The sequence below is a fragment of the Muscardinus avellanarius genome (genome assembly GCF_963383645.1).
Source record: "Muscardinus avellanarius genome assembly, chromosome: 1".
In the NCBI taxonomy this organism is placed as follows: domain Eukaryota; kingdom Metazoa; phylum Chordata; class Mammalia; order Rodentia; family Gliridae; genus Muscardinus; species Muscardinus avellanarius.
The window spans coordinates 169,388,677-169,403,822 of record NC_137786.1 but is presented as its reverse complement, the minus strand read 5'-3'; positions in this window follow the sequence as shown (position 1 = coordinate 169,403,822).

Here is a 15,146-nt window from a genome sequence, read left to right as displayed (position 1 = left end):
ACTGAGTAATCTCAATTAGCATGTTCTCTAGTTTCAACCATTTCCTTGCAAATGACTTAATTTTGTTCTTCTTCATGGTTGAGTAAAATTCACTGTGTAAATATCACATAGATTTGTAATCCATTCATCTGTTGATAAGCATCTTGGCTGTTTCCATAGTTTGGCAATTGTGAATTGTGTAGTAATGAACATATATTCACATGCTCTTGTTTGGAAGTTTGGTTTCCATTCTTTTGGAGTAAATATCCAGAAGTGGTGTTGCTGGATCATATGATAGGTTCATTCTCATTATTCTCAGGGTGTGATTAATTTTTTTTTTTAAAGTGAACTCAGAGCTGGTCATGCTATACACCCATAATCTCAATACTCGGGAGGCTTGGACTGGAAAACAGCAGGTTCAAGACCAACCCCAGTATATTAGAATTTTAACAATCTAGCAAAATCCTATTTTAAAACAAAAGAAAACAAAATAGGCTGGGGGTATAGATCTGAGGTAGAATGTCCTGGGTTCAAACTGTGCTAATATTGAGAAATCGTCCCAATATTGGTTTCCAATAAAAGTGTAAAAGGTGGTCAGAGCCTGGGTGATGTCAAGCTCTCATGCAGGCAGGCAAGAAAGAGAATACAAAAAAAAAAAAAAAAAAAAGGAAAAACAACAGTTTTGCCAACTATACTTCAAAAATCCTCCCCCTTTTATCTTGGCCCTGATTTAACCCATAGTAATAATATAGAGGCAATTAAAGTTTTTAGCCTTCAAGTATAATTAAAAGCATAACTAAGATCAAAAGAAGCTCTGCCTAACACATCTTAAAAGCTGTAGAGGTGGCAAGAGCCTTGTGCTCTGCTCTTAGATTTACATACCTGCTGCTGCATTGGCTGTGATTAGGGCCTCTGTTTCTCCATTTTCCTTCATGACCCAGCCTTGATATGCAAGATGCAAGCTATAATTGATGCCTCTGCTCCCCTATTTTTCTCTGTGACCCGATTTTGATATGCAGGACATAAGCTCAATATGTTACTTCAAAGCACAAGCAATTAATGGGAAGCCACTACAGCAGAGGTAAAAAAAAAAAAAAAAAAAAAAAAAAAAAAAAAAAAGACATACTTACTTTTAAGAAGTACACTGACCAGCAATCAGATAATAGTGGGAATTCCAATACATTTTTGGTGGGATTGCAAATTAATGCAACTACTTTATACATCAGTATGGAGGATCCTTGGAAGAATGGGAATGAACCTATCATATTTTATCCTCTTAAGATGTATGACTACAGTGTACCAATTAAAAAAAAAACACTGAAGAAAAAATACATTTTTGAATATACTTAGCCACATTGGCATAGCCATAAGGTAATTAATTAATTAATTAATTTTTGTGGTAGTGGGGATTGAACCCAGGGGCCTTCTACCTCTGAGCTATACTCCCAGCCCCATTTTACTTTTATTTTGAAAACAGCCTTGTTAGGTTGAATCTCACCACTTGCTGAGGTTGGCTTCGAACCTGCAATCCTCATGCCTCAGCATCCCAAGTACTGGGATCAGAGATGCGCACCACCATGCATGGCTGTTTTATTTCTTTTTAACAGAAGTGGAAACTGGGGCTTGGAGTACTTATTTACTTTCTCAGAGTCATAGGACTAGTGATAGCCAAGTGCACTCAGGCGTAAATCAGTTCACTTTAGTTCACTTTTTTTCATTGCTACTGGAATTTTTTTTATAGTTTGTAACAGTGCTGTGGGCTCTTTCTCTCTATTCAAGTACAATTTGTTAAATAGAGAAATTAAAATTAATAGGCTGCTCAGTTGCAGCAAAAAAAAAAAAATTACAAAGTCAGTACAAAATAGGAAGGAAAAAGAAGAGAAGCAGCTTGCCTGGAGGACAATGTGGAGAGCCCAACGTGAAACTCTGCCCTCCCCTTAGACCCTGCCCTTAAGTAAGGTTTTCCCATTGGTGTGTTCTTATCAGTCTTCCTAGGACAATGGACTAGCAACTCACTTTAAGAAAGTGGTATTAGCTTTCACAATTTTCAGGAAAAAATTATGTTAATAATAAAGGTAAAATAATAAAGGACTTTTACAGAACTACTTTTTGTTAATTTTAATAAATTTAAATTTTAAATTAATTTAAATTAATTTAGACTGCAGTTTTAAACATTTGATGAAAAACATGAAATAAACTTTACAAACTCTGCTATTGCTACTCAGGAAAGGCTGATATAGTACATATATAGGGTAAGGCTCGGAATCAAACATTGACACTTCTATGAACACAAATTAATACACAACCTCTTAACCATGTGAGACAGTTATCATTTCATCAATTAAACTAAAAAAGGAAGTAAAAAGCTCAGTTCTGAAGCTCATCAAAATTTTAAATTCTAAACACTGACCATAAGTTTACCATTCATTATTGTCACATAACCATTATATGTACAATTTTTGGATCATGCTTACTGCATGTAAAAACATCTACTGCATGAGACACAACACACATTGTTCTTGGTAGTAAGCCAAATGGATCTTGAGTTCTGTGTGCCTTAACCCTACCCACCTTGACTGGATTCTCAAAATATTGCTTCTGTCTTTTTATCATCCTAGTTACAACATTGGTTGGGTAGAAGAAGATTATAGTATTCTTGGATAGAAGAAACTACATTTATTAGAATTATTTTTAAGTAAAAGAAATAAGCTATTGTCGGGAATCCAGCCCGACAGCTGATGGCGCTTGGCGAGATGATGAGTACCGATGACTCGAACACAAACCCACGAGCCGGGAGTCAAGTCAAACAAGATCTCCTTAGGCGCTGTATAGACACACCCCATCATATCCCCCTTTTTCTTTTATTTTATCGGGACTGTGCTTGTCTTAGGTTGTCCCCATCAAGTACCAGGGATTACCCGTCATTGGATAGTACAGATCAATGCTGTACTTCCTGTCTTAGGTTTCCATGGCCCCTGGGAATCTTACCCGTCATTGGCTACCAGCCCTTCAACATGCTTTGATTTTTCCCATCTGGGGAAATTGTAAGGCGGGAGAGGGGTGGTCATATTCAGAGCGCCAATCCTAAGATTTATTTTCTGGCTGGCAAGCCTTTGGTAATGCACTTCTATTTGGTTGATTTTAACAGAAACTGGACTAATCTATTAAAATCACAGGGGTCTACGATGCACAAAACTATGATAAACAGCAAGGGGCCCAACAAAGGAAGAAAATAGGGCAAAAATCCATGAAAGTCGGTCCAGAACGGATTCTCCTGAAGATCTCCTCGCCACCTCTCCAGATCATGTTGGAGCTGCTTAATCTTATCTTGTTCCTACAAAAATAAGCAGATGCCTCCCTTTTCAGCTGTTAATAAATCCAATATCCATCTTTTTTGTGATACCACATAGGCTAGGGAATCTAATTGAGCTTGTAAATCTCAGACAATTTCTGAGACAGACTTAACACCATCAATTATTCGGAGGGAGTCTCCTATGTAACTCAAAGGCCATCCCAAGGCCAGCCACACCCATGGCAGTTCTGGCAGTAATCTCCAGGCCGATTAAGAGCAGAATGGCTTGTACTACTCTCCTTTTTTGCCCTCCCTAATCAAAAGGGGGGGATGGGCATTGATTTCTCCTCAAGGATAATATTTATATTGGGAGAGCAGGGAGGCAAGGGTACAAAGGCCTTCATTTAATATTTCCCTTGCCTTACCTGCGTCTCCAAAGCCTGGCATACTATACCGTATTTGCAGGGACAGAATGACGAACATTAGGGTTTTCATGACTATCTTCTTTTAAAATAAAAAACAAAGGACTAATTTCAGGGATTTCCTCTTCGCTGGAATCATAATTACCAGTTATTGTAGGCAAGTGTTTAATATATCTTGCTGGGACCCAAAGTGGTCTTTTATCATCATAGGGGAAGACACACCCAAAGCCCCTTCCTGCAGTTATGAGGGGATCTGGGCCCCTCCACATTCCTGTCAGGGGATCTCTCCATTTTACTTTGATGGAGGAAAAGGGAATCTCTGTGGTCCAATGCCTATGAAAAGGGGACAGGTTGGAGTCTTTTGAAAAATTTAAAAATTTTAGGGTTAATAATGCTTTTCTTAACTGATTATGTGGGGGTAGTAACTCCCCCTTTTGTTTTTGTAATTGAACCTTTAGGATATGATTATATTTTTTTATTAAAGCTTGTCCTTTTAGGTTATATGGAATGCCCGTAGTGTGAATAATTTTCCATAATTGTAGGAAGGAGGCGAAATGTTGACTAATAGCGCAAGGGCCATTATCAGTTTTGATTTGTTCGGGAATACTAAGAATAGCAAAACATTGAAGAAGGTGACTTATAGCATGTTTTGTCTTTTCACCCGAATGAGCTGAGGCCCAAGCAGCCCTGGAATAGTTATCTATAAAAACAAAAATATACTTAAGTTTTCCAAATGGTTGAAAATGAATTACATCCACTTGCCATAATCCATTGGGGCGTAGGCTTCTTGGAATAATTCTGGACGATTGAAGGGGAGGTATTTGAAAGAAAGGTTGACATGATTTACAAGTATGAATAATACTTTTTAAATCCTTAGTAGGGATTTGAGGATATTTGTGTTTTAATTCTCTCCCCATGGCCTCTTCTACAGATAGGGCTTGAACTTTTGTGCAGGCCATCGCCCATCCCTTTTGAACGCCTGTCCCTTTTGAACAGCACTTGCCCATCTCTTTAGGACTTATTGTCCCATGTGCGACTGCTGTTGTTCCAGAATGCCAGAGGCTGTTTACCTTGGAGACCTGCTGCGGCCCAGTGCGAAATTTACACCCTTTTCCCCTGGTTTTTAAGTGCCAGCGAGAGCTCACCGGACGCCGCCGGAACCGCGATGCTTTCCATGGCACAGGCCTCTTTCTTGGGAGGGGCCCATTCCCTGGCGCCCTACCCTTCACTAAGAAAAGAAAACTCTCTCCCAGGCTCCCGCCGGCTTTTCCGGGATTGGTCAAGTTACTGCACTGGACGCCTTGCGGCGACCATCTCCTCCACTTCGGACTTGGGGATCTGAACCCGACTCCCTTTCGATCGGCTCTAGTATAAATTAAATATTTAGAATTTTTATCTCCAATTGTGATGACCATTTTGGGTCTTAACCCGGTTACCAGAGGTACCGTCCAATGGCTCTTGGTGGAACCGTTCCCCTTTTTTAAGGGGGCTGGGGGAAGCCCCCTTGGGCGGTTAAAGGCTCCCCCATTTAAGTTAAATTTGGACCAGCAGTCCTGGGCCCAATGAAATCCATTAAGGCATTTGGGGCAGAGCATCCGGGGAGTTTCCATTGCTGTATTACCTGTATCAGAGTCTGTAAGCCCTCCCGTTGCCCTTTCTTTACCGCAGCTGTCATAGTTTGAAGTTGGTGGCTCATAGAGCCAATATCCCGAAAGGCCACAGTCCATCTCTCTAAAGCATGCCCCTTCAACTCCGCACAGGCCAGCTTATGATTGGCTGTCATTTCATCCCACACTAGCATTTTGACAAACTTGTCTCCCAGTGGACCAGCTGGAAACCTCCTCCCAAGACTGTTATAAACTCTCTCTATAAATGTAGGTAGATCCTCACCGGGCTTTTGAGTGATTGCCGCAATAGGGGCCTCAGTGTGCCCATCGTCTAATTTTCTCCGTGCTGCCAGTGCACCTGCCCTAACCTGATCCTGGTATGGGGGGGGGACAAGGCCTCCTGTTGTAGGCCAGTGGTATGCAGCTCGGCCATCACCGTAAGCATGCCGTAGGTTAAGGGGATGGCGGGGTTGGCATCTAATTTAATATAAGCATCTATTAAAGTAGGTAACAATTTTTTTACATATAAACTATCTGACAATAAATTTATAGACTCAAAAAATCCTTGTAGGGCTAGGGCTATGGAAAAAGGTTCTTTGAATTGGGAGGATCCTTTTACAGACTGGAAGATGGTTTTTTGGGGCTGAGGATCCATTCCTTTTACAAAAGTGGGATAAATAATCACGGAGGCCCCTTCACACAGGGCTGAGCCCAGAAACAACAGCCAACAGGCAGAGCCCAGGATTAGCAGCCACCAAGTGAGGGTGGTGGCAGGGCACGCAGCCCTGTTCCTAGCTGGGGCTGGGGCTGGGGCTGGGGCTGGTGGGGAGGTGCAGCCACGAGGCAGCCTGGGCTGGTGGGGAGGTGCAGCCACGAGGCAGCCTGGGAGGCGCAGCCTGCTGGGCCAGCCCTTCCCCTACGGTTCCTCCCACTCCCACTTCGCCCGCATATGGCGGCGGAGAGGAGGGTATGGAGAATGAATTGTCCAGGGAAAGGGGCTGTGGGGAGTCCTTGGTGTCCCCAAAAAGATTGGGAGTTTTTTTAGGGGCTTCAGGACCAGAGGGGAGTGTATGCTCGGCGGCCCCATTTTTCGCTAGCTTGGGGATATGTTCAGCAAGTTTATCTGGGGGTCGTGGGGGAAAACAACTTTTAAGCGTGGAGACGGTGGGGAGAAGCACAAGGGGGGTGGATCTCTCCTTTCTCTGTCTGGGCTATCCTAAACAGCCCCTCAACTTGATTCCAGGTATCCCAATCATAAAGATTACTTTCAGGGAGCCATGGGGGCAGTTTTTAGAAGGTATCCCCAAGCCTGGGTGGCTTGGTTATCAGCGAGATTAAGTCCTCGGCTCTTGAGAACGAGTCAAAGGGATTCTAGGGCAGGGTCAGGTTTAGAACTGGACTTCCCCATATTAATATCCACATTAATACATGGGGGGATACTCACCCGAAGACCGATTGCTCGCCAGCGATTTCTTTTGTTAGGGGGTGAAGAGGGGGGCCTCACACGGGTCACCAGACTGTCGGGAATCCAGCCCGACAGCTGACGGGGCTTGGAGAGATGATGAGTACCGACGACTCAAACACAAACCCACGAGCCGGGAGTCAAGTCAAGCAAGATCTCCTTAGACGCTGTATAGACACACTCCATCAAGCTATGAATGTAAGCAATGATGATAGAAATATTAGGACCTTTGGGATCCCTTTAGAATTAGTTTTGAAATAGTTATTCAGTAACAAACTGGGGTTCATTAGCTTCATATCAACCAAAAGCTAGTATCTAAAGAAAAAAATAAGTATTTTATCATAAGACTAATTATAGACTATATTTTTATTGGGGTTTTTTTTGTACTAGGTCCTAGATGACTTCATTCTCTTCTGAAGTCTCAGCTGATAAAGCTAGCTGGCTGGCATAGCTGTCAACTTAACCATGTAATTTCTTGGTGTATATTTATAAGAAATGGGTAAAATCGGTGAATTCTCCATTTAATTCTTTTACTTTTATTTGTACATGGTAGTTATACATTATTATTAACATATGTATTATAATACATAATATATATCAGAATAATACAGCCAGGCATGGTGGCACATGCCTGTAATCCCAGCACTTGAGAAGCTGAGGCAGGAGAATCACAGATTCAAAACCAGTTTCAACAACTTAGAGAGACCCCCAGCAACATACTGAGACCCTGTTCCAAAAACAAAAATATACAAAGAGCTGGGGGTGTGAGTCAGAGATAGAATGACCCTATTCAATACCCAGTCCAAAACTAACAAAGAATACATATAATATAATATATAATGTAATACATTACCATGTTACAATTTATGCTAACATAAAGAAGAAAACAAAATATCTATCTACATTTCATATGAATGTATTTGCGTACACACACAAACATATAAACCCATCTATATCATGTTTCAAATTCGACATATCATTCATAAAAATAGGTGTTGGCATATAGCCAGCATTTAAATATTTTTTTACAGCAAGAAAAAACATTCCTTGGTTAAGAAGCCAACCTCAGTTTTAATATATCCAGGATATTCTTTCAAAAGAATATGTGTTGGTATAGAGTTACTGAATTATATGCTCTAACAATACTCTGGTATTTCCAATGCCTGATGACATGAAGAGTCATAAGAGACAGAAAAGCAAGCTTCATAAAAGAGATTAAAAACAGTAAGCATCTCTTATACATTATGATAAGTATAATATTTTGTGGTACTGGGTATTGAATTCAGGGGCACTTTATCTCTGAGATATACCTCTTGCCCTATTTTATTCTTTTTATTTTCAAACAGGGTCTCACTAAATTTTGGAGGGCTTTCAAGTTGCTGAAGTGGGCCACAAACCTGCAATCCTCCTGTCTCAGTTTCCCAAGTACTGGGATTACAAGTGTGTGCCACCATGCCTGGCTAAATAATTTTTTTTGTAAATAATAAACAACTATTTGGGAATTGTTATGATAAAATGCCTAAGAATAATACTAGGTTTAGACAAAATAAAGAATGAATTTAATTTTTAAGTTAAGGAAGCAAGTTACCCTGCTATTCTGTCATGAGGAAAACCTGTGGAGCAGCCCATGAAACAACGGACCAACACATGTCAACAACTACGTGAGGGATCTTGGAAATACAATTCTCCTCTTCAGTTGAGCATTAAATGAGACTGCAGTCCTGGAGAACTGAGAACTTAACTGTACCTCATAAGATACTTTAACACAGGTATCAACAGAATATTACCCATGAAAAATATGAGGTAATAAATATTTATTGTTTTATATGTGACTACATTCTGAGCTAATTTGTTTTGAACAAAAAGATAAAGATAAGTCAATTTGGTTCTGATCTTGTTGTACTCCTTGTCGATACTGTTCAGCACTCCTTGAAAATGTCAACTTCTATGGATTTCCATGATTCATATCTATCCCACATTTTTTAAAAATTTACTCAGCCAAGCCTGGTGGCATACTCCTGAAATCTTTTCCTTGAGACAGAGACAGAAGGACTGCAGGTTCACAGTTAGCCTCAGAAAGTTAATAAGGCCCTCAGCAACTTAGTGAAACTCTGTTTCAAAATTAAAAATAGGGCTGAAGTTATAGTTCAGAGGTAGATTTACCCCTGGATTCAATCTTTTCTCCTCTCCTCTCCTCTCCTCTCCTCTCCTCTCCCCTCCTCTCCTCTCCCCTCCCCTCCCCTCCCCTCCCCTCCTCTCCTCTCCTCTCCTCTCCTCTCCTCTCCTCTCCTCTCCTCTCCTCTCCTCTCCTCTCCCCTCCCCTCCTGTTCTCTCTCTCTCCTTTTCCTTCCTTCCCAATAATAATTTTATAGAAGGAGCTTCCAATTCCACAATCCCTTAAACTCCAGGCATGGATAAGGCTCTTGACATACATGAGACTTTTCTCTTCTAGTTGTGGTGGTCTTCATGGTCCTTGCCCCTTAAAATTTTTAAACTTTTCAGATTTCTGTCCATGAGTCACTGTTTTCATTCTTCATGCTTCTCCTTTGGGGATGTTCCATTCTTTCTTTATTTACTTTATTAATGATAATGCATAAAAATCTCAATCTTTACCATTATCCCAAGTTTCAGATTCATTTCTTCAAATCAGTAATGGACACAAATAAGCAAATTAAGCATGTAAATATTTTATAAGTACTAAAAACAGCCACATCTAAAACTGAATTTATAATCTTTGAAACCAACTCCTCAGCCTGCATTCATTGTCTCAATTAATGGCACATAGTACATTCCATTTTAAAAAATTGAAGTAATAATAGACATCTTAAACTTTAAGGGGCTCACTTCTTATTTGCACCATATTATGTTGAGTTTGCTTCAAATATTTTTTTCAAAGCAATTATGTTGTATTAGACTAAGAACCTCACCACAACTATTTCTTCAGTGAAGTGAGGTTAGTAGGATTAACCTTGTATCTAACCTTGTAGATAGAAAAAGCCTATTCCCATTTAGGTATACATGAAGAACTACTAGAACAGTCTGTTTCTAGAGTACTTTCCTATTTATAATTTTATTTTTTTAATTTGGAAAATTCTGTCAAAATATTTTCTTATATATTTTTCTCAAGTTGGAACCACAAATAAGCTCTACTTTTTTTTCATTTTTCCATAATACTCAATCTGGCTCCTAGTATAAGTCAATCAGCTGTCTTATTTATCTAAACTCCCCATTAGAAAAGCCTTCTTAATGACAAAAGAGAATTGACTGTGACATGTTTTCAATAATTTCTCACCAATCAGCTCACAAAATCAATCTTATCTGATGTTCAAACATATACTACATTTGTCTGTGAATATCTTCTCTTCAGGTACATTTTCTAGTTAAATTGTTAACACTTGAATGAATGCATCTGTCACATAAATTCTTCAGGTAATCAATTTTATAAAATGTTGTTCAACTGAAACATCCAAATCTTTCTTTATGAGCACTTTCAGGAATACAAAAGTTTAAATTAAGCAACTGTACATGGTTACATTTTTTAAATTTTTAAGTAGATATATAAATTCATGTGGACATACATATTAAACACTAATTACATTCTCAATACCAATCTCAATAACGTGAAAGGAAGGGGAGGGAGTAAAGTGGGATGTAGCGAGAAACACCAAATGTGTTCATGTATGTTCCTATAACACTATGCTTTATAATGATGTGTAATTATAATGCACCAATAAAATCATCTTAAAAATGTTAGTTTTATTAATGTCATTATGTTCATAAAAATTAAATCTTGGGGTAACATTTATTCTTAAGCCCATTGACTATACCGCTAAACTCTAATAGTTCATCCTTTCTCTGGAATGGATGGAATAAGCCTAATGTCATTACCATCCTTAATCAGCTGTTCAGTCATTTGATTTAATTTCCATCTCCCTGTATTTTTGCTAATTCCACTAAGTTGGAGTGGAACATAGTTGGTTTTACTGGCTATTGGCTTATTTTTCCTTTACTTCCAATTTCATGACTTCTTTGTGCTTTTTCTTTATGGTCTCTTTTTTCTTAATGCTTTGAAGAGGCACTTTTACTTTTTTTGACTAGGCCTCCCAGGTTTACCTTCTAGTAGCTTCTCTTATTTTAACAAACATATGCTGCAGTTTTGGTTTGTGAAGAGTAGGCTATGGATGGTATTATAGTTTGCATCTCAACTATTTCCCAAGGGACTCTGTGTGGTCCCCAATACAGCAATGTTCAAAGGTGGAGCTCTTAGGAAGTGATTGGATTAGGTGGACTCCAACCTCAGCAGTGGATTAATTCATTGATGGATTCATAGTTTGATAGAATTATTGCAAGGAGGTAGAAACTTTAAAAGAACTGGGGGAATTTTTGGGAAAGGTATTGTGTCTGGCTCCTTTCTCTCTTTCCCTTGTTTCCTGGCCACTGTGAGCTGAGCAGCTTTTCTCCAACTCACCATCCCTTCAGGATGCTCTGCCTCCCTGCAGGCCCATAACTAATGGGGCCTGCTAGCCATGAACTGAAATCTCCGAAACCACGAGCCAAAGTAAATTATGCCTACTCCAAGTTGACTTCCTCAAAGATGAAAAACTGATGAACATAGGTGATAACAAAAAAACTTCACAATTTTTTGAGATTTATTATCCCCCCAAAATCTGACCCACTCCCGCAAACTCTCCTATATGAAACATTATCCCGGAAATCCCATTAACAAAAGCTTAATGGTAACCTTTCTTTTTGAGATCACTGTAAAATAATAGGAAAGGGCATGCCACAAAGCACACACTGACAGACCTTTGGGTTCCACCCTCAAGTGCCCCACGCCACCACCGCTTTTATTTCCCTTGCTGAAGCAAGTTCCATGGCTGGTCTAATTCCAATGAGTCAAACAAATGCCAATAGGTGCTCTGGAGGAGGATTTATGTTTATTAACAATATCTAATGTTGTCACAGTGGTTAAGGAATCAAATAGTATGAGTTCAATACCTACCTGCAGTATTTTCTAGTTTTAATCATAAACATATTACAAAACTCTTTTATGCTTCAATTTTCTGATCTACCAAACAAGATAAATAAGAATATCTATCTAAAACATAATTGTGAAGCTGGGCATGATGGTGGTACAGGACTGTAATTTCAGTACTTAGAAGGCTGAGACAGGAGGATCTCAGGTTTAAGGCCAGTCTCAGCAATTTAGTACAATCATGTAACTAAGAGGTAGATAAACCCCAGAGTTCAGTCCACAGTAAATCAATCCCTCTCTCTCTCTTTCACTCACTCACACACTTACACACACACACACACACACACACACAAACATAAACACACAATTGTGATAATTTAGTAATTTAACACAGTGCCTTACTTACAGTGTGCTAAATAAATGTTATTTTTTCCTAATAACACTCCAAATTACAAAAGTTAAGTCATAGAATACTTATAACTTGGTTTTAATTCTATAATATATTATAGTATTTCCTAATACATGGCATATCACTTCTCCAATAAATTCAGGTGTGATAATTTTGTTCAAGATATAAAATAACCTGGCCATTTGCTCTTCTAATTAAAGAATATGGCTTTTAAGAAGGTGACTGGTTTAAAAATTTATTTAATTTAATTTGAACCCAATCCTGCAATTACATATATGATAGAGTTTTTGTCACTTGTATCTTATTTTTTTTAGAAAAATAAACCCTGAAAGAATGGTTTGTTATAATTTTAAACTCAAGTTAATTTTGGCTTTTATCATAATAATTTAAGATGTCACCAGTATGTCTAACATCTGACAGGAAACTATCAAAGATAATTCCTTTTTGCCCAGAGTGGACAGAGCTGCCCTGAGTATTACCAACTTGAGACTAAAGGAGAAGGCTTTGATGAGATTCTCTCTTAATTGACTGTTGCTCTCCACTGAGCCCTGGAACGAAGTACACAACCTGAGACTTGGGCACCTGCCAGTGGCGATGTCTCCATTCTGACAGCAATCCTACTCCCTCTTGCATTTCCACAGAGAGCTTTAGATCTTTTTGCCTTATCAAAAACATCAAATCTCCTCCCCCACACAACACCTCTAGGACAAATGAGAATAAAGAAATCAGTTATCAGAGCTGGCTGGATGTCTGTTGCAAAACCTTTATAAACTATAAGTCTTCTTACTTTAAATTAGATGACAAAATAACATTTTGTAGTTAATGTTTATTAGTTAAAATGCTATCCTTTTCTCCTGAAATTTCAATAACACAAATTTTATATAGTTCTGTAATGTCTTAGGTTGTGGAGACTCTATGCAATGTTTCCCTGTCTTTTCTTCTCTGATCATTTCCTTTGACTTCAAGGTCACTAAATCTTTCCACTATCATCTCCATTGTGTTACTGAGTCCAAGAAGTAAATGTATTATTTTATATGTTTTATTTTTCAGTTGTAAACATTCTGTATATTTAATTTTGTAGTCTCTATCTCTTTGATGAGAAATTCTGCTTACATTCATTTAAATATTATTCCCTTTTAACTAAAGAAGTATGATACAAAATGCTGATTTGGGGTCTTTATCTGATAGGTCCTTTACTTGTATTATATCTCCTGTTTGGCATCAAGGATTTCCTTTCCCCTTCAGAATCATTTTGGTTTCCCTGGTTGTGTGTGTGTGTGTGTGTGTGTGTGTGTGTGTGTGTGTGTGTTACTAGAGATGGAACCCAGGGGACTTCTACCTCTGGGCCACAATCCCAGACCTATTTTTTTTTATATTTTGTTTGTAAACAGGGTCTCACTATGTTTTGAGAGCCTCACTAAGAAGCTGAGGCTGGCTTTGAACCAGAGCAATTCTCCTGTCTATGCCTCCAAGTACCCAGATTAAAAGCATGTACCACCACTCCCAGATTCCCTGTTTCTTTATATATGGAAAATGTTTCTTTGTAATCTAAATATTTTGAGTTATTTGTTGTAAGACTTTGGATCCTATTAAAATATTCTTGAAAGTGTTTAACTTGGAGGTGTGGCAGGCAACCAACCCAGCTAAACTCACACCACAAATTCCATCAATCCCCTGTATGTGGTGGTTTTAATGGCCATTTTCCCTTCAACATTTTAATTATGTTGCTTTGGATCCATGTATGTGCCTCTCAGGGCATAATCCAGGATTTGAGCATTGGTTTATGTCATATTTCAGTTCTCAAAGTTACTGCTGTGTTTCTTTGAGTATTTTTCATCACAGGAGCAGCTTGAGTTGAGCCGGGCTTGTTCATATACAAGATCAGGAGGTCTTATTTTTGGTTATTTCACTTCCTCAACATTACCCTTTTCTCTCAGACTGTCAGGAACACTTTCGTCTCATTTCTTGAATAAAGAATAATCTTTCTTTCTTCTCTTCCTTCCTTCCTTCCTTCCTTCCTTCCTTCCTTCCTTCCTTCCTTCCTTCCTTTTGTTCTTTTTTCAGATCTGAGTATGGAAACCAGGGGCATTCTACCTCCGAGCTATACCCCTTGTCCTATTTTTTACTCTTTATTTTGAAACAGGGTTTGACTAAGTTGTGGACAACCTCACTAAGTAGTTGAAACTGGACATGAACCTGATCCTCCTTTCTCAGCCTCCCAAGTACTGAGATTGTACATGTGCCACCATGCCTGGCAAAAGCTAGTTTTTTTTTTTCTTTTTCATGAATCTTATTTACATGAGCTGTTGCAGAGCTATTCATGACTAATTATTCATATTTTTTTTCCTGAAGAAGTCAGAGAAAAAATTTCTCAGAGCTCTTTTAACCTCATACTCTCTTTTTTCCCATTTCCCCTGATAAGTCAGGAAATAATAAAAATAAAGGAGAAGATGAAGCAAAATAGAACTTTTTTTACAATCAGATTTCTGGGCCCTGAGCCGAGGTGCTCTGACTGGACAGACAGTCCTGTACCATGTGTTCCCACTTGGGCTGTCCACAAGTCAAAAATCAGAGGAGTGTTTAAAATAAGGAGCCATAAAACTTTTCGTTTCTTCCCCAGTATGGATGCTATTACTACTTTATTAATATTGTTAGGCCTTTGAGTTTTGTGCAGGTGTGTGTGTGTGTGTGTGTGTGTGTGTGTGTGTGTGTGTGTGTGTGTTTGTGTGTGTGTGTGTGTGTGTGTGTGTGTGTGTGTTTCCTGGGGATTGAACCAGGGAAGTTCTATTTCTGAACTACACCTTCTTCCCTATTTTATTTTTTATTTGGAAATAAGATTTCACTAGGTTGCTGAGAGCTAAGTTGCTAAGGCTGGCTTCAAACCTGTGATCCTTCTGTCTCAGCCTCCTAAGTACTGGGATTATAGGTGTGCACCACCATGCCTGGTTTGTACAGAAATGTAATTACAATCAAAATGAAAGACAGGTTGTCAAGGGCTTA